Source organism: Terrapene carolina, unplaced genomic scaffold, assembly GCF_002925995.2.
Source record: "Terrapene carolina triunguis isolate 2854851 unplaced genomic scaffold, T_m_triunguis-2.0 Scaffold194, whole genome shotgun sequence".
NCBI lineage: Eukaryota > Metazoa > Chordata > Testudines > Emydidae > Terrapene > Terrapene triunguis.
The window spans coordinates 1,942,931-1,967,893 of NW_020664545.1; the positions used below are offsets into that span (position 1 = coordinate 1,942,931).

Sequence of the window (24,963 nt, forward strand, 5' to 3'; positions counted from 1 at the left end):
GAAAATGTTTGTTTATTATCAACAGTTAGAAAGTCAGGTAGTAATGAGTAAGAATATTGGAAAAAGAATCAAGATCATAACACGCTTTCTAGAGACTAAACTTAACTAACAGATTAACCTCCTGTCTGAAGAAGTTTTCTCTCACCCAAAGCCAGTGGCATAGCATGCAATAATTCACTGGCATGCCTTAGGTGACCCAAAATGGCATCTTCCAAGCAGCGTGACCTTGCATGCATGCTGTGCAGAGGATGCCATTTTGCTCTACAGAAGAGCATCCTCCATGGGGGCAAGATGGAATAGTCCTGTGGGCCAGATCTGGCCCATGGGCCACTAGTTGAACAAGGCACAGCTGCTGGAGCACGTAGGGCATACCTTGCATGCCACTGCCCAAAGTTCTTATCAGTGTTTTGACCAAGCCTGGCTAAGGCCCCTCTTCATGAAGCAAAACCGCTGTCCTTTTACTTCCTCAGTGCAGGGTGTTTGGGAGTCTTCTCTGCCCCCCCCCCCACCCAAACATAGCCAAGCAAACCTTTGATAAGGTTCTTCCCCCCCGCCCCCCCCCCCCAGCTGTTTCTCTCCCTCTCTTGGTTCCAAAGTTCTTACAAACCTACATTTGCATTCAGTTCAAACTGGTGACAAGAAGCCCGTTGTGAATGAGACAATACTCAGTTTACACATTAACAGATAGATGAACAAACATACCTTGTCTGACAGCAAACCTGTTTTTCACCTTTGCTGGTGATCAGGACGTACAGACTTCAAGAATATATTTTATTCATGTATACACAAACAACTCCTTACCTGGTATCCGTACATACATTCCACAGTGATTTTGTTGACCAGAGTGACACAGGCATTTATTCAAGACCTCACATGACACTCTTTGGTGAACCAGAATGTATACACCAGACCCACGAGATGCCTGTAACCTCTCTCTGCACCCCCTTGACAGGTGGCATGAAGAGGTTCTTGGGTCCCAATAAGTACTACTACACTCTCTCAGGTGTATCTTCCCCCTCCACCCTCTTTGCTGTGGTCAGGTCATCCTGGCCCATTAGGCAACAGCTTAGGGATACTTGGGGTTGGCTGGAAGGCCAACTCACCCTAGTGACTGTCGGCTGAACTCTCTAGGGCTGTTGACTCAAAGCTCATCATGACAAATCTCCTGCAAAGCACAAATCTCAGACCAGAAGCCTGATATTAAGTGTGGAGGCCTAGATGTTTGGACTCTTCACAAGCCCAAGGACAAGAGAGTGCTCGGGGGATTTTTATAAGCCTACAGATGTCCCACAATTCCCCCTCAATTATGCCTTGTCCTCAGTTTAACCCTGCTGGATGAGAGGCTCTTGCTCCCTTGGAAGGTTCAGGTTCTGGAGACTGGAGGACTGGAAAGCAGTGATATGCTCTGGCCATGGAGAGCCTTGGTTGTTCCCCCCCCCCCCTTTCCTCTCAAGTAGCTCATTGTAATGAGGCTTGCAGATGGGGATGTAAAATGCTGCCAGAGCGTCTCTTCCCCACCACCACCCTGCTCAAACCTATCCCCAGCATATGTTGTAATCACACACCCAGGAGAGCTGTTAAAGGCCTTACAGGAAACATCTGACATTTTTTCCTTTGCTATTCATGCCATTTTCTATTAAGAACCATAAAGGCTTCTAACATTGGATTAAACTCATTTGCAACAATGAGCTACTCCTGTTCCAAGGGCCAGCAGGAGCTCAGGCTTGCTGGGGGGGGAATAGGAGGGAGCTGGGATAATTAGTTGACCTGGACTAGGAAAAAAGACGATGATGAAGGGCTGCTCTCTCCAAAAGGAGATGCAAACTGATGGTGTGGTTAAGGCTGCATGCTTTGCTGGGAGAAGTTTTCCCCAGGGCTTGGAGCAGGCACCATTTTCGGTATGCAGTAAAACTATTTTGGCACTGGCCTCTCTTTTTGGTCCCTTCATTTCCCAGAAGCCACCTCCTCTACCCTTAGGACAAACAACGCCGTCTACCAACTGCTTTCCACTTGTTGGCTCAGTGCCCCATGAACAACAGGTCACTTCCCAAAACTTCCATGGATTTGGCAGAGTTCAAAACAGTTGCTCTAAGCAAGCTATTATTTGAGAAGTGACGTATGTAATCCATCTAGGCAGACAAAGCCTCCTAATGTGTCATGAAGCGGTCTTTAGCAAAGGTGTTAACAGGAATTCTCTCCTCCAAGAGGGACTGGAACTGCTCAGGGCTCTGAGATCACATGTGAAGGCTGGAGACATGATGTACAAGTTTAAGTATCTGAGGGACAACAACATTTCTTATGGACCACAGAGAGGCAAGATCTTGTGGATCTTTCATCAGATCTTTTATTAACACACCACAAATATCTAGTGTTGACCCCACTAGAGGCAAGATGCCAAATTTGATGGACCCAATCTTGATGTCCTAGGGCAGGGGTGGGCAAACTTTTTGGCCTGAGGCCCACATCTGGCTATAGAAATTGTATGGCGGGCCATGAATGCTCTGTAAATTGGAGTTGGGGTGCGGGAGGGGGTGAGGACTCTGACTGGGTGTGTGGGCTCCAGGGTGGGGCCAGAAATGAGAAGTTTGGGGCGTGGGAGGGGACTTCGGACTGGGGCAGCAGAGGTGTGTGAGGGCTCCAGGTGGGGGTGCAGGCTCTGGGGTGAGCTGAGGGGTTTGGGATATAGGAAGGTGCTTCGGGCTGGGACCGAGGGGTTCGGAGGGCGGGAGGGGGATCAGAGCTGGAGCAGGTGGTTGGGACATGGGGGAGGAGGGGTGGCTCAGGAGTGCAGGCTCAGTACAGCGCTTTCTGCTGCTTCTGGGAGCTGCTTGAGGTATGCCCCCCCCCTCCAGCTCCTATGCGGCGGCGCGGCCAGGTAGCTCTGCTGTGCACTGCCCCGTCCGCAGGCACCGCCCTTGCAGCTCCCATTGGCCACAGTTCCTGGCCAATGGGAGCTGCAGGGGCACCACTTGGGGTGGGGGCAGCATGTGGAGCGGAGCCCCCTGGCTGCCCCTACGCATAGGAGCTGGAGGGGGGACATGCTGCTGCTTCTGGGAGCCATGCGGAGTGGCCCCCAACCCCACTCCCCAGCTGGAGCGGGGCAAGCCCCACACTCCGCTCCCCAGCGGGAGCTCAAGGGCCAGATGCAGCCCCCAGGCTGTAGTTTGCTCACTCCTGACCTAGGGCAATTCCTATGGTCTTAGAGCTGTCTAACTGCACCTGCTGTGCTACCAGTCTGCGGGCCGGGGCACATACGTCTTCACTACGGGGGGGCGGGGGTCGATTTAAGATACGCAAATTCAGCTACGCGAATAGCGTAGCTGAATTCGACGTATCGCAGCCGACTTACCCTGGTGTAGGGACGGTGGCAAAATTGACCTCTGCGGCCTCCTGTCGACGGCGCTTACTCCCACCTTCGCTGGTGGAGTAAGAGCGTCGATTCGGGGATCGATTGTCGCGTCCCAATGGGACGCGATCAATCGATCCCCGAGAGGTCGATTTCTACCCGCCGATTCAGGCGGGTAGTGTAGACCTAGCCTCTGTGAGATACGGGTACTATTTCCACACGACATTATATGCGCTGACCTCAAATCACCACCTCCAGCTACAAGCCCACAAATGCCATTAGCCCTTTTGTAGCACAGCTTCAAAAAGCCTCCCCTTTCTACAGGGCTTTTTAGCCTGCAGGATCCCAAAGGACTTGACAAATTGTGCGTATCTACTACCACCAAAACACAGCCCCTTTGGGATGGGGAGCAGCTTCCCAGTACCCAGCAGAGTGCTGAACAGAGGGGAGAGGGGAACATTTTGGCCAGTGATGCTGGAGCAAACCTCACCTCCTCTTGGTAAGAGCCAAGGAATGGTTAGTGTCTATTCACAACAGACAGCCTCTGTTTCTAAGACCCACATGCGCAGGAAACGGCATAAAATTCAAATCCTCTGCCTTGGAAAGATGAAGTGGTGAGCTAACTCCAGCATTTTGAACCAGTGGTTCTAGCAACTATGTTTCTCACAGACCACAAAGCTGTCCCCTTTAACTATGATCTTCCCTATGGAACACCAGGGAAGTCTACGTCCCATGCTTTATAACAGCACAGAGGGGTCCGTGCCTCCTGAGCATCTAAACCACAACGGTCCTCAGACTTTTCAGAGTGTTGCTCAAATCTTAATCAAGAATTGTTTTTAGATATTTCTTCTCATTGGCATTCATAAGGCCCACCTCTCCTACCACTTTTTCATGCTTAAATAACATCCCTGTGGCAACCAGTGATATTACTTATCGGGAAAAGAAACCCCAGGAAAAGATGTAATGCATGTTTAGCCATCCAGTACAGGTTAGCAGCTGGAAGTGAGGAGGAACAGTAACATACAACCAGCCAGCTCTTTGCAGACTCCCAGTGACCACTTGCTTGGAAACCACTGTTCTAGATGTCTAAGCTGCCATCAGATCTTCCAAGAGATGTAACCCTCTTTGGTGCCTGCGGTTGGAATTATCCTGCATTCAGAGGGGAGAAAGGATATACCACAGGGTACCTCTAAACTGCACTTGCTGATATTCTTAGTTGGGGGAATGCCCTGAAGTGTAAATCTGCAAACTAAAGCAAGTATAACATTGCACCCTCGAACGCCCTGGAAAAGTCAAAAAACTTAGAATCTCGTGGCTAACGTTTAGGGAACACGGCCCAAAATGTTACTCTCGGTATCTAAACAATCTAGGTGCAGAGATATGCCTGCCATGTATCTCCTACAATGAAGAAAAGGTAGAGATTGGGGCTTGGAGGCAGATGGTACAACTAGCATCTCCTCATATGTCTATCCTTCACAGAAGTAAAATTACCTGCATAGCCCTCTAAATCTACTGCTCTGGTTTCATGAAGCGGATAACATCCCAGACATCCCGAATCTCTCCCCACACCCTACTCTCACCACTTGCTCTTTTTAATTTGAGAGCTGGGAAATCACGGGCTCAGAAGTTTAGATCTTCTTTTCTTCAGCACAGCTTGATCCAGTGTGTCTGGATTGCATAACTGACATCTGTGTTTTTGGAGGGGGATGCATAACTCAAGCCTGTTCTCACCAATTACGTTTTTTTTTCCACCAGGCTTTAACCACACACAATTTTCCTGCCTTCTGAAGAAAACACACACATTTTGTCTATTTCCAGGAAAGTGGGATTTTTCTGGCATTAAATTCTTCATGTAGTTAATGGGACTGATCACACGATCCTTACTTTTTAGTTTAATGTCTGCCTTTCCCCAACATCTTTTCCTTTCTTTCTTACTTTCTTATCCTACTGCCTGAAGAAGCAAGTAGCCAACAAATTCTTCCTCTTTGGATCAGTCAATGGACTTTAGAAAAGTGTCCTTTCTATTGAAAAAAATTACTATTTTTGGGGTACCTGCAGTTCGCAGTGTCCTGTGTGGAAGGACCAAGGGAGCCGAGGCTAGTTCCAGATATCAACCCTTAGAATAAGCAAGGTTAAGGACTCTTGAAGAGGCCAAATACAGCCCAGGTAGTTCTACAATGCCGGTGGCAGTCTGTTACACCTCTCTTTATGAAAGATTAGGGACGTTTTTTATAGGCTCCCTTTCGGGCGAATGTGACCCCTGGACGCCTGGTAAGTAATCAATGCAATTATCAATTGTGCCAAAGTTTTGGGAGCCCCTGTTCTGCAAACCACCTTCATGAGTGGCCTTTCCTTATTTTTGTCTGTTAACTTGAATGCTCACAGTGGTGACCTGGAGATTGGAGTCCTCCTGTCCTCCAAGAACAGCAAGAGCACAGGCAGCAATGTAGCAGGCTTACCTCAAATCAGAAACCCCTCTTCACCAAACCGGATACGCACTGAGACAGCTGACTACGGGGCCCAACGACGCTGGATTTTGCAATGTGGACACTCAACAACTGGGAACTGGATTGAGAGATTTTGGGGGGGTTATTTTTAAGAATACCTTTAGGCATGCGTCTGACGAAGTGGGTATTCACCCACGAAAGCTTATGCTCCAATACATCTGTTAGTCTTAAAGGTGCCACAGGACTCTCTGTTACTTTTTAGGGAACTAACAAAACCATACTCAGAGGAACGCCAAACACTACCTTGCCAAAGCTGGATTGATTGCCCCAGCCCCCAGAGCTTCATTACAGTAACAAGACACACCGGGAAACCAAGATCAGAGGAGAAATTCTCTGAAATGCGGAGAAAGCAGTTTATGAATTGCCATGGAAATTCTTCAGGTGCGGGTGCTCGCTGCAGTTGCTATGGAAATGGGAGGGCACTTCACACAAGGGAGGTTCCTGGGGAGTGCAACACACACAAAGCTACACCTTGCCCAAACAGCTTGGCAGGACCATATGCTGCAGGATCCTGGTTAGTCACATGGTAGAATTACCATCTCAAGGATAAAACAGTCTGAGCTTGGGACTGTAGCAGAGCCTCAGTCTTGCAGGTTACATTTTCCCCCTGTATGCTCTGGTGGGAGGCTACTTGAAAGATTTGTAGCAAACAGGACTTGGGGGGATGGAGCGCCTCCTTCCCAAAAGCTCTTCAATGCTTCCACCAGCCACCCCAAAAGCTTAAACCTCTTAAGAGGTTTAGACTCCTCAAGAACATGTGTGGAACTGTAAAACCCGGTGTCCTTGACAGAGACCCTGTTACACCACGAGGGGGCAGTTTCCCACAGTACTTGCTCCTTACCAGTGTTTGCCTGTGGGATTCTGCAGGTCCCTGTCAAAGACACTTACAGCTGTCATAGGCATGAACAGACACCAGAGAGATGTCTACACGGCCCACGCTGTGGCAGTGGGGAAGGACACAGCCATCGTCCTTGGACAAGGGCGGACTTCGTCTCTCCCACAAGAGAAACGCAGCTGGTTGTAAAGATGGAGTTTTAAAGAGAAACAACAGCACAGATCTACCCAGCTGAGCCCTCATTCACAGCTGGTTAGAAAATGGCATTGAATGATCAGAGCCACTCTCATGCATAAGCATCCTCCTGCTCAACCCTCAAAGCAGGCAGGTGCTGTTCAGTAAGGTACCGAAAACCACAGCAGCTTCCCTGCTGATGGGAAGGAACACTTGTTTATCTGGCTGGAGCTACCTTAAAATCGTTACTAACCAGCGGGAGTCAGCTGGGTTCTAGAGTCTAAAATAGTGATTTCATATAAAATGTGCACAGCTTTATTCCTGTGAAACGGAGACGAAAGCTCCCAGCTCCCATTTCTCTATGTATGCTGGGTAGCTGTAGCTGGGTTGGTCCCAGGATATCCGAGAGACGAGGTGGGTGAGGTATCGAATAAAAACCACCTTGTCTCTCTAATTTCGCTAGTGTGTCACACCAAAACACCAGTGTGTGAGTTCCCCCTAGTGCTCCAGGCTGTCCTTTCACCTCACTGTGTGTTTCTTCTTCTGCAGTATTCATGATGCTTTAGCCGGGATGGGATACTGGCAGGTTTGTAATTTGGGCCTTTTTGTGTATCATTCACAAGCCTGAGAAGAAAAATCCAGTCTGCAACATCCTCCAGGTGAAGAGCATAACGCTGTCTCCCTGGAGAGGTGCACAAGATGGAGCACATCTGCATAGACTCACTAGTGACAGGCGGCCTCCAGATGCTTGGAGCCTTGAGGCTTAGCCAAACCGCTCAAATCTGCAAAAATATCAGGCCAGAAACCATGCAAGAATGACCTGGCTCTTCCTTCTCCTGGCCCACCTGGAGCTGGCGAGGAAAAACTTTATTTATTTATTTATTTATTTTCAGCACTAAAAGATTCAGTGTGGCGGTTTGGGTGAAGATTCAGGACCGATTCCCATCTCATCAAAGCCACTTTGTGGATCCCAGGGTTAGACGGGCGCAAGCACCCACTCACCTCCAGCTCCAGGCTTGCTCTAATTTTAATTCCATAAATAAACCCAGTGTTGGTCCTATGAACTCGGTTTTTAGGGTTTTTCCTCCCACAAAGGCCGATCTCCTCCAGCTAACACAGCAGTCAGTTCCTCTTAGCCGTCTCGGCTACAGCCAAAACACCGTGCGTATAAGAGGTACTGAGTTCCTAACAAAGGCAGTAGAGGTCAAGCAGAGAAACACCTATCATAGGGTGAATTTGAGAGTCCTCTTACATGCCTTGTCTCTCCTCTACTTGACAGCTTTTCAATCTTCAAGCCCTTCTCAGTGCCAGCCATTCCATCTACCACTTCTTTCAGCCAAACACGCACAAGTCAAGGAAACACTATGCCTGAGCTGAACAACCAGCATGGTCACCAAAGATCTAGCGAGAGACAGATTTTAATGGCAAAGCAGGAGTCAGGGGAGAGGCGGAGGGGGTGGTCTCTGCGTGACTCTTGACTTCCTGCTTATATGAAAAAGTAAAGCAAACAGATGGTCAGCATGTCTCCCAGGGAAATCCCACTTACCCAGGAAAGTGGGTAGCAACACCTGGGATTTCCCAGGAGTTCTCCCACCCCATCCAAGCAGTGGACAGGTCTGACCCTACCTACTTTGTAAAATCTGACCTGCAGGCTTGTACTTACATCTGGGAGCTGCTCCTTTAACTCAGCTGGCAGAGAAATTGTCCTCGGGAGAGCCAAGTTCCAGTTATGCCCCCAGATTCTCCCTATAAAACACCGAGCTATTTGCCAGGTATTCCAGTTGGTGCCCTTTTTTTAAATGAGGTTTGCGGTGGCCTCTAGTGGTATGCAGGAAGAACAGTCCCCGCTGTAACAGCACAAAAAGGAGATCGATTCATGTCTAGTGTCTCATGCAAAGCAGACCAGCCACTCAGCCATGCACACTGAGATTCCTATGCTACATGAGGAGGTAGTACCTGGAAGACAGTTACTCACAAGTAACTGGTTAAATTCCAGATGTTGGGATTAAAGAACCCATAAATTCAAACCAATTGTGTTTCCATAACTGGGTCAGAATCTTACAAAATCAGGTTCTCACAGGCAGGGCCGGCTCTAGGATTTTTGCCGCCCCAAGCAGAAACAATTTTGGCCGCCCCCCCCCCCCCCCCCTTTTTTTTCTTACCCCACCCCCGGCCCTGCCTCAGCTCCGCCCCTTCCCCAAATCCCCAGCCCTGCCTCCTCCCCCCAGGCTCTCAAGCCTAGGAGGGAGGGGGAGAAGCGGCGTGCGCACCGCAGTCACTCGGAGTCTCCCCCTCCCTCCCAGGCTCTCAAGCCTGGGAGGGAGGGGGAGCAGCGGCACGCGAATCAGCTGTTTCGCGCGCCGCGGCCGCTCGGGATCTCCCCCTCCCTCCCAGGTTTGAGAGCCTGGGAGGGAGGGCGAGCAGCGGCGCGCGAATGGCAGCAGCGGAGGTGAGCTAGGGCGGCCGGGGCACATTTTTAGGGGCGGCATTCTGGCGCCGGCCATGCCGTCCCTAAAAATGTGCCACCCCAAGCACCAGCTTGTTTTGCTGATGCCTAGAGCCGGCCCTGCTCACAGGACTTCTCTGGTGCTTCCTGAGACTCCTCAAGCCAGATATACCATAAGAACAACCCCTCCAAGTGGTATCTCAGCATTTCTGCTTCCAGGAGAGCCAAAAGGAAGAACACAATGTGCAGGGCGGAGGGAAAATAATCAACCATATTTTTCTAAGCTCCAGGGAAAAGGTTCAAGATCAGTTTGAGATTCTGGCAACCGTTCAGGTCAGTTCTTTATCTAAACCAGTTCTTCCATCTATCGCACTTTGCTCTCCCAGCGCATGACCTGAAAGCCTGAGCCAGCAGCCACATACCTATGCAATAAGCATGCCAACGGCAGGCAACGTCCCATGGCAAAGTCTGCTCACCTCTGGGACAAGGAGCCTCAGAGTTTTATTCCACCCACCAGTGTTCACACATCATGACAAAGGAGAGCTATAGATGGGCTCTGGGTAGGACCCATTTCCACCACTTATGTTAGAGTGACATGAAAAGCCACTCTGCCCTAGAATGAATGTGCAACTTCTGTGGTGTTCCTATCAGCCCAGGATTTGGCTTTCAACTTCAAAACCAGCAACGCGTGGTCTGGTTGCAGATGAATGCATTTGTCACTTGAAAAGGATGCACCAGCTTCCTTCCCTCCAAATTTCACTAATCGCCAGATCTGGGGGAGTTACTGGGTTTTGTTTGGGTGGTTTTTTTTTTTTTTTTAAAAAGATCTTCCAATTTCTGTTGGAGCCCTTTTCTCTTCTGCCCTGCACGGCGTTGGACTTTCTATGAGCCATCTGTTATATTGTGCAAGTTCCTCTCCTAACGCAGAAAGTATTTCCTCATGTCCTGATGTGTTTTGGCCAGTGGCCTGGTGTTGATCTTGGTCCACAGGAGTCCACTGCCCAATGCATTCAGTGAGGTGTGTGCGTGTGTGTGTGGGGGGGGGGGGGATTAAAGGCATTGTTCAAGTGCCACTTAGAATTATGGCTCTGCCAACCTTCCTTCAAGTTCCATTTGCGAGCCTGTCTTCCAACAGAATCACATGCAAATCTGTTGCCAGTAAGGTGGCCTATAATATGTTAAATCCTTTGTCAATGACGAGCATGCCATCTGTTTCCCAAAAAGCTAACCACAGGGTGCCTTCATTCTGCCTTGGTGCAGCACCTGAAACTACAAGCCATGGGAGGAGATTGAGGCCCACTTAAAGTTCAGTGACATTTTATCTCTTTAAATGTTTTCCAGCAAGTGCATAAAAAGATTCTCTCCCCTCTTGTTTTTTCCATGTGACATAAGCAAGGCTCCGGGATTTCTGGACCAGAGCTCAGCAACAGCTCCAAGTAATGCTTCTATTTGATCATAAGTCAAGCCAGGTAATTCATTTTCTGGTACAGATAGCCCAAGGCTACAACGTCCCAGACTCTGTGATGAGTTAGTGTTGCCATGGGCCCAGCTCAGCACCAAGAAATGCAAACAGATTACTCCTAATTATGGAGCTTGCACCAGCTACTGCTGAATGAGTCTCACAAGACACCCCTTGTAGTGTTTGCTGGCCTGTCTGGCATGACAGAGAGGTGCCCTGCTTATGTTTCCATTTCTTCGTGGCACTTTTATTTCCCTTCCAGTCATTCGTTCACTGTTTGAGTGTCCTGCTTCTTCATCTGGTTTATGGAACAACTGGGGACCCAGGTGACCCAAAGGAGGACCAGGCTTTGAACAGCGCTTTGGGACTATTAGTGCTCCAGTTTTGTTGGGGCTCAGAAATTGTCCCCCAAAGGTGCCACATAGAACCCCGCAAATCTACGGATATCTGCTTCATAGCCATGGATATCACGTGTGTGGATCACAGATCGGATGCGGATACAGATTTTGTACCCACATAGGGCTGTAGTGTCACGGTCCTCAAGGTATGGAATGAAGGTGTTGGGTGGGTCACACTGCATCAGCCTTTAGCGGCCCCTTGTTGCCAGTCCCTGTGCAGCAGCATCTCAGAGGGGAATCTCTGCTCCTACGTGGCTGTGGCTCAGCATCCGACCAGTGGGATGTAAGATTGGGGCTGTTCATGAAAATCTCCAAAAAATGTTTTGTATTTTAAGATCCACCTACCTCTGGTAACACTGAAAGAAACATACAAAGTTAAGGACCCACCCATCCACTAATGCATTATGTAATGTATGGACAGCCCCATTGTACTGGAAGGAGAGGTGCCAAACAGTGACCCCCAAAACAAGAGAACTAGATAAAACCCTCAGTTAATATTCTGAAACATTGCTTCTGGGAGGCAGGGGAAAACCCACTGCAGTTCAGGTCCTGGTTCAGGAAGTTGACACTCTAGCCATCTGAGACATCCACTCTCATGAGTACAGTTAAAATCTTGGATCTCACTGGGTTCGGGATCCTGTCGAGTCCTGTTTGATCAAGTTCCACAAATGGCCCAGGTTCACTTTGGGAGAAGATGATTTCTGGGAGGCAATGCATGGCATACTGGAACCATTCATGACCTATGTACAGAGCTGGTTTGGATCCCTCTCAAACCCACAACGTTCTGGGAGATCAACATTCTGTAGGGGAAACACATTCTTTCCTCTAAGAGTCAGCCTCCCTATCCCAAAACCACTCTGGCTTACAAATCCAATCTCCTGCTGTCCTGCACAGGCCCTTGGGACAGCAGGAATAATACATCCTAGGGGGATTGGCAGTTCTGTATTAGAAGGGCTTTCAGATTGGCAAACCTGTACTGTAACTCCGTGTGTGCTCTCCTGCTTTCTCTCTCTTCCTCATTTCTAGCTTTGGTTTGTTGGGGGTTGGGAAGAAACAGCAACAGGACAACAGAGAACATCAGGATTAGCAATATTACCATGGTGTAGAAGAGTTTACATTGATTTTGTGAAGACTGAACAGCTGCAGAAGGAAAAAAAATTGTTTACTTGGTGGAGTCTGCACTTATCTGAGATGCCAGTCAAGAAGTCAGGACAGGTTGCAGCTCAAGATGCACTAGATGGGGAATGTGTGGTCTGTATTAGCATGTGCTATTGCAGCTGTACGGGTTCACCCATGTTGATCAAGGGATTGTGGGATCAGGGCCTTAAGCTGTAGGCTCTTCGGGGAAAGGACTGCCCTACATGCTTGTACAGTGTCTCCCACAATGGGATTGGAAGTGCTAACTCAGTATAAGTAATACTGACATGTCATATGGTTAAATATACATTATTACATTTACAACTTTCAGAAGAGTTTAGATACAGAATTGGCAAACCCAGAGGGTAATGCAGCTAATTAATGAACTCCTTGCATTATTTCATTTTTAACACAACTGCCAAATTAACAGATTTCTCCCACAGCAGGAGAAGGATATTTCCATTCTATGCACACATTCCAAGTAAAGATGTTATTCAGTTACACTCTAGGCTGAAACACAGCAACAACTAGTAATGAAAAATGCAGGGTGTGACTCAAAAAATATTGTTTTTGAAATGTAATTCTCTCTCAAGACATCACTTGCAAAAGCCAGGTTTAGATTTAACCTCTGTGCAGACTACACCACATCAAAGTTAAAAACAAATCTCTAAGGCAGTCACAGATTTGAAGAGGAAGAAAGCTGTCTCCATAATCACAAATCATGTTGCTACAATTTGAAGTATTTACAATCTTAAATGAGACACCAAGGAGAATTTAAACCCACTATTCTTATTTTCTTTCCTCCACAGAAACAGAAGGGAGAATCACAGATGATCCATCAGCTCTTGAAATCCAAACAAACATAAAAACCCTGTATGTGGTGTCAGGTTCTACATTACATTGAAATAACCTCACTGCTCACCATCTGCTCAGATAAGTGCCCAGAAATTAAAACAAAGAAAATATACAGTCTCTTAGTGAATCAAGAACTTAAAAAAAAAAAAAACAACAAGCTACCCTTATCTGAGTTTAAATTTTTTTTTTAAAATCCCACTTGAAGAACCCATGATGCCCCTTTGGAAAACAATATTTTCAGACAATTCTGCTTCATTCCCATATTTTTTTTCTATGCAATTGACCTTGTACAAAGAGCTAACTTCAGTAGGCAACAGCTTCTCTCGAGCTACTACTTGCAAGTATCCCCAATATTTCCAGTAAATTTCCTTGAACTTTAAAAGGCCAGTCCTTTCTGGTAGCAAACTGATTTTTGGCAATCACTTCAAAGAAGGCCATCCCATAATTCAGTTCACCCAATTTTAACGAGAGAGATGAGGACAAAACTTGTATGTTTATTCTTGAGGAGTTTCTTCCACTTTCATTCCCTAACTTAAGAACTGTTTTAACATTGTGATGGCTTGGGATAAGGCTTGAACCTACAGATCTACAGAAGGGAGTAAGTTAGGGTGACCAGACAGCAAGTGTGAAAAATCAGGACAGGGGGTGGGGGGTAATAGGAGCCTATATAAGAAAAGACCCAAAAATTGGGACTTTCCCTATAAAATCAGGACAGCTGGTCACCCTAGAGTAGTGTAGTACAGCCAGCAGGAAAGCTGTAGCATGTCCTCAAACAGTTCCAGATGGAGATTGTCCCCTAATGAGTCACTCAGTTTTTAAACAGGCTGAAGGAGCACTCTCCTATGAGCCCTCTGGTTGCTAGCAGACACATTTTACTTGTGATGGTCACCAGGAACGCCTGGATGGGAGCTGTTTATTTATGCTACACAGATATTTACTTATCCCCTGACTTTGGGAAACCTCTGAACAGTGGCATCTGCACCTGTGCAGATGCTCAGTTATTCCACAGCTTTCACTTGAGAGGGGGATAATGAGGATTTGTTAAAAGGGATATTGCCGGGGGGGAGGGAGAATCCTATATTGAAAGAAATATTTCCCTGCATTGCTGATATTTTTAAAACTAACTTGACTTCACAGTTTATGCTCTTTGTTAACATGTTCTCATTCCCTGCCCTTGGAAAGTGAAATTTAGATTTGTCAGAGAGTTTAAGGCCAAAAGGGATCATCTATTCTGACCTCCTGTCTATCACAGGCCACAAGGACCACCCCATACCCACACACTAAACCCAACACCTGAAATTAGATCAAAGTATCACCGCCCACAAGAGACTAGACTATTACATGCCCCACAGAACTGGAGGGACTGAGGTACACCACTATGCAACACTCAGTATTTATAACTCGTTTCATTGACTGGCATTATTACTAAATGCCTTTTTATGGCACTCACCACCATAGTGCCTAGGCACTGTTACCTATACATAGATACATTACAAAGAGAATGATTCTTCAGGAGTTCAACTAGCTTTCAAGGTCTCTTTCCTCCCTTCCTCCTTCCCCACATTTTTAAAGCTACTTACTTGTGACTGGCTTCAGGAGCACCTTCCATGGCCATGTTGTAGCGCGGGGAATCCCCTTGGAAAAGAGAATTCTTACACCACATTGCAGGCTGCAAGATCTCAGGTGGAAGAAAGTTCCACAGTAAGGGGCTCTGCTCCACTGCTGGTGCCTCTGAGAACACAGCTGGGCTACATCTGCTGTTATGTTCAGGTTTCCAAAGCTTTAGGGAAACTTCTGCATTCACAAAAGTATCTGTTTTCATGGAAATGACTTTAGTTCAAGAAAACATCTTTTGTAAAGTCCTTTTCATGCAAAACTTAAATGTTCAGCCTAAAGATACTTGAAAAAGTCCCTTTAATGTTTTATTGCTGTGAAGGGTTACAGGTTCAGTATTGTGCTCTGTATAGTTATAATGTAAAATTAAATATCTTTATTTCAGCTTTCCTCATATCTGCAAATAAACACAAAACTCTTCTCCCTGTAATATTATAGTGACTATTAACCAAAAATGTTATATAAAAGGGCGATACCATTCTTATTTCTGTTATTGAACTGTATTACTCTCTGAGCAGATTAATACAGAAAATATATTGGCTTCAATGGGTTTACCACAGAGATGATTTTAGCTCACCATTCTCAGCAAAACAAATTTGCTTTGAGAAAGGCTCTTCATATTTCCGAGGCTGTTTTTAGAACTAATCAAGAGAGAAGCACACAAGGGATTTATACCAGCGTGCATATGAAATTAATTGAAACAAGGATCACCATCCATTCATAAAACACTTAGATGAGAGTGGATAGCATTTGATATGAAGAACCAAATAACATTCAGATAAGATGAAGATGGGGAAGCAAACTGAGAAAAATGAGGGTACTCAGAAATCAGGGGGTTGCACCAGTTTTACCTGCCTGCTACCCAAGTACCAGCTTGGTCCCCAAACATGTTACATCTCAAATTTCAAAGATTGGTGGCACCAGCATTCACAGACAATGTGAAAACTGAAGGAGGCTAAACAAGTCCACCCTCTATAGGCCTCACTCCTGCAACAGAGTGCTGGGGTATATCTACACACAGTTCGTTTCCATAGGGGAGCTTAGGTCATCAGTTCAAATCCAGATCAGGTTGGTAGTGATTAAAAGTTGTTTGGCTGGTCAGTGGTCCTTACATGAAATTGGTTGGTGTATCTGAGTTCAGCTCCTAGTGGCTAAGTGTCTACATCAGAACTGGAACCCCCACTAGCAAGCTCAGCAGAAGGGCCAGGGGTTGTATAGGCTATGGAGACTAAACTGCCTTTTTATATCCTTACAAGGGCAGTATTAGAGCACATTCACATGGTGAGGATATATACAAGAAGCTTCCACAGCCTGTGTACTAAGTACCCATTCAGCAGATAAACGTGGGACATCACTCTCTAGATCTGCCCTTCACCAGAATTCAATTAACCACAACAGGTACTGAAAAACCCCATGGGGAGCATAAAAGGAGATCAGAAAGGGGAAATAACTTCTTCACCCTGTTGTTGGTTTCTCTTGTTCTGGTGGATCTTCTCTGGGGCTGTCCAGTTAAAAAGGAAGACACAGAGAGAGGAGTCTAAAGAAATTTGTGCGCTCTCTGTCTGCAAGGAACATGTACATATTCACTTGTATTCAGTAGACCCACCCTGATTTTGGTGTTTGTTTTTAATATTTTACATATACATATATATACACATGTGTGCGCACACACTCACACTGTTGCAGCTAACACAGCAGAGCCATTTACTGACTAAGGGTACATTTTTCAAAACATTTAAGCCCCATCTACAAAAGTGACAGGCTCTTAGCACCCAAGTCACTTTTGAAAATGGGACTTAGGGTAAAATAATCAAAAATGCCTAAATAACTTGATCATATAACTCAAATAAATAGCCCCACCCTCTCTCCGCTTAGCCAAGCAATTGTCCTGTCTCCTGGGACAAGCTGTGAGGATGAATGTTCCGGAGCACCCACAACAGCACATGACTATTCATCCAGGCCTCATGGGACTGCTAAACATTTGCACAATGGGGAAGGTTGACTTTTCTGCTGCCTCCTAGCTACGCTCTGTCTTCCATGGGCACTACAGTGTGCTTCCTGCCAAAGAGTTTCGACCCCGCTTTCAGCAGCCAAAGATGCACCCCCAGAATGTGCCACACAGTCTAATTGTGGCGGGGGTAACACTGCACTGAAGTCACTGGGGTGCAAAGATTACATGAGTTTGAATATCACTGTGCATTAAGTACAGTGTAGCACATGCTAGGGCTGTGCTTTTGAGTTCCACAGGAACCCAATAAACCTTGACATTTGTTTGTTTTTTCTAAGGCTTCTTTTGTCTCAAGGAGCCACTTACAGGCTGAAATAATATGAGATCTGGGCTCCTCGGGACAATTCCACCATCAGCCTAAACCCATGGAAGACAAATACAAATACTAGCCACCTACCCTTCTAGTCCACATACCTATTAGAGATGTTCCTGTAGGTTTTGGTCCAGTAACTAGACACAGAACACAGATGGACACTGCAGGCAGCACTGGATGGGGGAGCAACTGTGCTGCTGTCTCAGCCCTATCTACCCCCACTGCACTCAGGGCAGCCCCCCACCCCCCCAGCTTCACCAGCCAGAGCCCAGCCAAGGAGCCCTTTGCACCAGTGACGGCCGGAGCCAGCTGCAGGGCGCTGCCGGAGAACACCAGAGCTGCCACCTAGTGCTGCTGACCAGGCCGCGTGGCCAACCCACCTCCTGCATGACCCAATACTACAGCTGACTTTCCAAAAGTAAAAAAAGGTGAGGACAAGCTACAGGTATGAAGGCTTGAGAAAAGAACCACTTTACTTGTTAATCATTATCACAGTTTCTCACATCCGTAAAGCACTTTGGGATTGTTTGGGATGAAAGGGACTATAGAAAGAAAAATTATTATCCCAGAGTAACCTTCCAAACAAAAAGAAAATATACATTGCTATGTACCTGCACAGAGCTGTTCTCGGTCACTGCCAATACTACACTGATGTCCTTTTATGTCCCTCTTGCGGTGGAGAAGTAGTATTGCAGCATCTGCAATGGTAGCTAGTTTATTTACTTCAAAACCCAAAATTTACTCCATTGCTGTTGTTATTTTATGTTTCTGTCTTCAAGATTCTTTGATATTGAAAGTTCCCCAGTATATTTTGACACAGAAACTTGATCTGAGTAATGAAAGACCAGGAGGTATTCACTGCAGCCAAGCTGTGCAGCAGACTTGACAAGATTACAAGCGGAAGGATGTATTTTGTTATAGGTTCAAAACAATGAATAATTAAAAATAAAAATCAATTCAGTTAATAAGAAAGAAAGGGAGGAAGAAAGAGATGCCTAAGCACAGAAATGAAAATGACAGAGCAGAGAGAGAAAAGATTAAGTGGTTAAATGTGCATGATAAATTAATTTATTACATGGCCCTGCAATTCTGTAATTCATTACATCATTCTTTATCATATGAATGTCACCAACACAAATGTTGTGTGTGTGTGTGTGTGTGTGTGTGTGTGTACATGAACATGCGCACTATAAATAAAAATGAGGGAAAACTGGCAGCACCAGATCTCTAGTGGGAAAAATCACACACGTACTAAGAAGCATAACAGAAATCAGCATAACTCTGGGGGTGGAGAGTGAGAACAGGTAAAGAAAGAGGGGGACAGGGAGAAAGTCAGACATCTGATGGAAGAAGCCATTCCAGAGTCTCGTTGCTGAAAGGAATTGTTCATCTTTTCTTGGTGCTAGTCTTGTCCAAAGTGGGAACGTTTCCAAAGCTAAACCAGGGAGAAGAATTCAGAACCTTTCTTTAAAGAGAGTCTGAGAGGGGTTATTTCTCTTCCTCAAAAATTATCTCATCAGCATGCGTTACACAATTTTTGTGACACGAATGTATTATGCTCCATACTATGCTCGCATCTGAACAATTACTGTTTCGATGAAGCGATGGGAGTGGAAAAGCAGCACTGTTGTTAATAATTAGAACAGACAATGGTATCTTCTGTAGCAATTTACCATCCCTAACCTCCCGCTTCCTGGAGCCACTTCAACTGATGTTGGATGTCTCTGCTGATAGCATGCTGTTGCTAAGGGCTGTTGCTAGGCTCCATCACACACACAAATATGGATGCTCCGTCTTTTGGATGGGGCTGACTTCAAACAGGAAACTGGAGAGCTACGTGCCAAAAATCTTTATTTATGTCTTTATCTTACTTTTCTTTGTGCTCTAAAAGTTCAGATAAAAGAGGATCTAAGAAGTAGTAAAAAGACAGTAGAAGCCCTAATTTAAGTGCATCCCTAAATTATAAATAGCTTGTTAATATAACTGGTCTTCACTGCCTGAACTGCAGATTGGAGCAGTCCATCCTGTCGAGGATGAGAGTGAGAAACTGGAGATGAAGTCCAAAAATGAGGGACGCAAGGAACATAGCCACACAAGCAAATTAAAAGAATGTGGGGTTCATATCTTTGGCATCAATATCATTTTCTATAACTTCAGTTACACAGCTGAGCACTGTCCACCAATAATTTATCATTAGAAAATGAGAGACAACAGTTACATTGATGGGACAGAGGTAAACATAGGTCTGAAAAGGAGAGTTGAATGATATGGGCCAGTCTGAAATTCAGTCATTTTGCATTAACAAAATGATACATCTCAAATGTCTGTGGTCCCCTCACCCTGGGTTGTTTGCTTCCCAGATAAAATTGCTTGGATTCTTTGGCTGTCATTTCAAACAAGCTGTTTTGTTGCGATTTTTCACATTCATGTCTATTGGCTCTGAACATTTCACGTCATGGTGACACTTCCTGACACTGTCTCCACGGCTTGGAGTTTTCAGAGACCAATCAGCTTCTTCTTTTCATAACAGCTTGTTTTCTCTGAATGGGGGATGTTATCAAATCCCAGCATTCATGTGTCTTTGGAGTGAAATGTGTCAAGGGAAATCGTGGCAAAGCTGGCTATTCTGAAAGTGGCTTGAGTTATCTGCACTAACTAACAGATGAACTGTTGTATATGTCACTTGTATAGCTACAATTAGCAGATACCTTTATAATCACCTGTTTGGGTAGATAGTGGGGAACCATAAACAAATTAAACCATCTTGCACACTGAAGCAAGCAATTAGCAAACATCAAACATCCTTTGCAAAAAGAAATCCATCCATGTCTGCTTCCTGCACAGCTCCATACTACTGAGCACTGCATATAAAAACTAGTTGACAATAATGGTAAAGAATAATGACTTCTACAAAGATTGTGCTCTAACTTTCCAGAGCTTTACTTTCCTTAATTTGATGTTGGGTATGTAGCCACGAAGACTAAAGATTCAGTGAGTGGCCATCAACCCTGCACGAGCACAGAATTTAAAGATAAACTTACTGTTAACAGTGCAATTGGTTGAAGTGTGGATCACAGGACAAATGTAGCCATGGAAATTCTGTGATGCAGCCCACAGACATGCTCATCTTATATATAGTAGTGCAGTCCATAGAGAGTACAGGTCCCAGCAGGAATGCTCTGTGGTTTGGGCGATATTGACAAACTGCTCTTTTGCTGAAATCATAACCTATAGTCTTCACTGGCCACATCTTCACATTCACTAACATAGCAATGGCAGTCTCCTCTATTTTACACAAGTCAGATGTGGCCATCAGGCTCTTGGTTAATTACCAGTTTGGTTTGGGTGAGCCTTGTCTACACATGTCAAAGTGAGCAAAAGGTACCCAAATACCTGGCTCACTATGGTTTACTCCCTGTTATTTGGGCACTGGAGAGACTGAACCAACTTTGAAGGGGTGGGGGACTGGAGAACTTCCTTTGCAGCCCTCCCATTTCAGCACCTTAGACAGCAGCCTGATTTTGCAGGAGGACATAGCCAACATTGGTGCTCCCAGTTCAGAAGCTGAACCAGCTGCAAAATTCACCATGGGCTCTCTTGTGCCAGCAGTATTGTTTACACTTTCAAAATGACCTGTTAAAGTCCATGTTTATCTTCCATTTTATGTAGGATACGGGGGGGGGGGGGAAATCAAGACATCTATCAGCGATGCTCCAAACCTTTAGGTCTGTTCCCAGAACTCAGACATTGATGATGCTGTAAAACAGCCAAAGGATGGAAGGGCAGTTTGGGTGATGAAACCAAATGAGCAGCCCACTTGACTTCCTAATTTTCCTCTCCAGCATTGCTACAACAAATAACTTTGAAGCTGAAGTAGGATTTACTGTTCTTTCACAATTGTGCTGTTGTATGAGCTCTAGGAACAAACTGGGTGTTTGAGGATGCACCAATTTTGCTTCATCCGACCCCCATGCTTTGTAAGCCAGAATTCTGAAGAATTGCTCCCTCTTTCAGCTTCACTCTACTATCACCCTTCAGGGAATCACAAGAAATTGATCATTCAGACTATCCTGTAACACTGGACAACTGAACTGAGAATGAGACTAATTTGTACCGACCTTAGTCCATGAATCTGGAAGCCTGTAGTCAGTGTCATTTTAAACTTTTCTGCTTCAGAAGTCACAGCTTCCCAAAACAGAGGGCAAACAACTTCTCTCCAAAATTAAAAGGAGGGTCTACAGAAAAATGAAAGGGTTACTGGTTTGCAAATAGGATGCAAAATCTTTCAAAACCTCTAGGCCACCAGGTGAATCTGGCCTGGGTTGATAATAAACTAATCATAATTGCTATCATCCAATGGAATATGGTGTTTAATTTTGATGGATAATATCAAAGTTTATTTTTAAACATTTTTTTCTTCAATTTTTATCAATTTATATTTTCACAGTTGTGCAAAATTATGGGTTTTAAGCATTTTTATTTAAATTTTCACAGTTTCAGGAATTTAGGAGGGGTGTCACACAATAATTATTTAATGATAGTAGATGTGGAGATTTAAACAGCTAAAGGTTTATAATTGTTAAAACACAAATTGTCAACATGACATGTCAAAATATACAAAGTAAATATCCCTAGATCCAACTCTAATAAGTTCTCAAGCAGCATTTCTCTTCCTTTGCCTATCTGTAAATTTTTATTCTTGATGGAAATATTTTTCGGCGGTGTGTGTGTGTAGTGAAATTGATGTTTACCAACATTTACTGATAAAAAGCTAATCCTTCCAAACTTCCCTCTGTAAAAGGAGTTGTTGGTCTCGAGTTCCTAGTGGCACAGTTTCTATACTGTAAAACCACTGCCACAATTATTCCCTTTATTGGCAATCTCAGAAGAAAAGACAATGCTCTCAGTTTTAAATGGGCTCCCTCCAGAACACAGCTCAGGTATATTACTGGGGAACAGTATGGGAGAAGCTTGCATGGCAACTGCCCAGGCCACGCCTGTTGTGGATAAACAGGGTTTAAGTTTTCAGTGCTGTTTAGACTGTTGCCATTCACCAGAATAAAATTCATGATTTTTCTTTCACAAGGGGGTTCTATGTGGTGGGCAAACTCCTTGGGATAAGCCTAGACTTTGAGTCAGAGCGAGTATGATTTTTACTCTCAGCTCTAAACCGGCTTGAAATGTTTCTGTTAGTTTTGTTTACCCACTTGTCAACAGCCTCCCATGGTGTATTCACAAGCACTTCTTTCATGAAAATTCATGGAAGCCTATGATTGTCCAGAGCTTCATGACTGAAACGGGGCCCAGGCCTAGAGGAGTCTCGGACCCAGATAATTGTCTCTCTGCTGTTCCTGATGCATAGATCAAGCCTGATTTATTCCTCTCCTCTGTAGAATGGGGAAGTTGTAAACTACAGAGAGGTACTGTAAGTCTCTGGCAGTTCCCTTTCCCAATAACTCTCCTGTCATAGCACACAGAACAGAAAGTACCTTGAAAGTTCCAGGTCATGAAAACCTGATGATGTCATTTTAACATCCTTCTCCATGGAAGACTAGATATAGTGAGGCTAGTAAAACAGGAGAAGTTGTCTTTGAGACTTGAAGGACTGAAAATAACTCTAGTCCTGATTTTATATTTTACACACAAACACTTGGTGCTTGAGTCTGTGTGTGCTGGGTTACTGTTGAACTGTGGAAACTTCATGTAATGACTTAACTTGGTGCCATATTACAGTATAGCAGCAGGGACTTATTGCCTCAATCAGTTTTTCATACTGTCTCTTATGGTTAGTAGCTCATTCGACTAACTTATCTTAGTTGTCTGGCTCTATTTTCACAAGAAGGGACACCCCTGAATGACTGGCAGGCTAAAAACTCATCACTACTACCCCTCATTATTAAAAAAGTCAGAGTGGCATGGTAGTGTGAAGGGATACTAGATAGATAAAAGTCATAACAAGCAAGTCCTTTTCAATCTTAAGTTCTAAATCACTTCTGTGACTCAATGGAATCCTCCATCCTATAGCCAGGCCAGTCCTTAGACATCATAATGGCTTGATAAAACTGGACCAACGAGCAGATCTTTTAGCCTCAAACAGCTGGATTTGTTGGTTCAGGGAAACATATATATATAAATATTTGTGATTCCAGATCTGGAAAATCATCCTTCCAAGTAGGAGAGCAAGACAAAGAATTGCCACAGTGCAGTACAAATGTCAGTGACTGACTCAAGTGATTCTGAATGTGGATAGTTTAAAGATAAACCCACAGTGTATCCTGCTTCCTCACAGAGGCTTAGAACTTTAAAGGTGACATCAAACAAGCCAGGTGGGGAAATACTGGCCTTCCCAACCACTTTACTTGCTTTTCTATGTTTGAGTGGTGCATGATATTTCAAAGAGAAGGATGTTTCAAAGAGAGAGAAGGAGCAATTTGCCAATCTCCATCAATGTAAATATTTCTTCAAGACCTGATGGACAGCAGCTAACCTGGTACACCTGTGCTCTTGGGCATAGGCTTTCTCCTACACTGAAACTAGGAACAACATAAAAGTTAGATGTAGAAGGGAACATATAGTCCACTTTCAACAGCTGTGAATACAAGTTTTGGGACGGGGGAGAAAAGGTTTAATGTATGCAGCTTTACATGACTGTTTTGCCACAACTGACCTTAGAAAAATGCTTAATTTTGTGCTGGTAAAAAAATGATGGGAGCACTAGAAACCAAAATCCTCTATTTATTCATCTCACCTGTACCACAAATCTAATGTGCCTCAATCTTGACCTGGAAGCGCCATTTCTAATGATGAGCAGGGATTTCAGTCTCCACGGCCCGTTCAGTTACTAGCGCCCCCGTGCAACTGTCAGCCAAAGTTCCAATTAGTATAAATCATTAATAATAAATAATATTACTTAACACTTCTCTATCACCTTCTGACTATCTCACAGTGCTTTAAAACATTAGTTAATACTCACACCTTCCTGTGATATGCTTATTTGTATTTCTGGTATACAGATGGGAAATTGAGGCAGGCAGACAGAGGGAAAATGAACCCAGGGTCCTGCTTCCCACACTCTTGTTTAACGACTATGTCACACACCCTCTGATCTGGGAACGGAACCAAGAGTCCTGATTCCAAGTACCCTGCTTTAACCACATCACAAATTACAGAGGTGGCTTTTGAGATGTAAACAAGCATCCCTAAGGGCATGGGGGCAACTAAGCAGCTGACGTGACATGCAATCATTCTGGGCCGGGGTTGGATTCAAACCGGTGACAGGAAGGTGAAAAGCCCCCTACATCAGTAGTTCTCAAACTTTTGTACTGGTGACCCCTTTCACATAGGAAGCCTCTGAATGTGACCCCCCTTTATAAATTAAAAACACTTGTTTATATATTTAACACCATTATAAATGCTGGAGGTAAAGCAGGGTTTTGGGTGGAGACTGACAGCTCACGAACCCCCATGTAATAACCTCGCCACCCCCTGAGGGGTCCCGACCCCCAGTTTGAGAAACCCTGCCCTACATGAACCAAAGGCAGCAGAGATTTCTGTTCTCATTCTGCTCTGATAATGAAGAGCTTCCCCTCATCTCAACCTCCTGGGGGGAGGGGACAGCTATAGACCTTCCTCCCCCACGGTGTGTGTGTGTGTGTGGGGGGGCAGCCTGAGACCTCCACCACCCAGAGGGGGCAATTAGAGACCTCCCCCTCCCCACCAAGGGGGGCAATTAGAGATAATCTCCACCACTGGGGCAGGGAAAGACCTCCCACCTCCCCCACCACCACCCATGGGGGGCAGCTAAAGACCTCCTCCCCCACCCATGGGGGGCAGCGAGAGACCTCCTCCTCCCCCACCACTGCCTATGGGGG

The 24,963-nt window shown here is 45.3% G+C and overlaps 1 protein-coding gene across 1 annotated transcript in view; it reads right to left on the reverse strand.

The window, feature by feature from the left end:
- COMP (cartilage oligomeric matrix protein) overlaps positions 1 to 14,865 on the reverse strand; it is a 44,531-nt gene extending 29,666 nt beyond the window's left edge. The window contains exon 1 of the mRNA XM_024209845.3: positions 14,738 to 14,865. The gene's annotated coding sequence lies outside the window, so the exon portion shown is untranslated. The remainder of the gene's footprint in view (positions 1 to 14,737) is intronic.
- Positions 14,866 to 24,963: the final 10,098 nt, after the last annotated feature.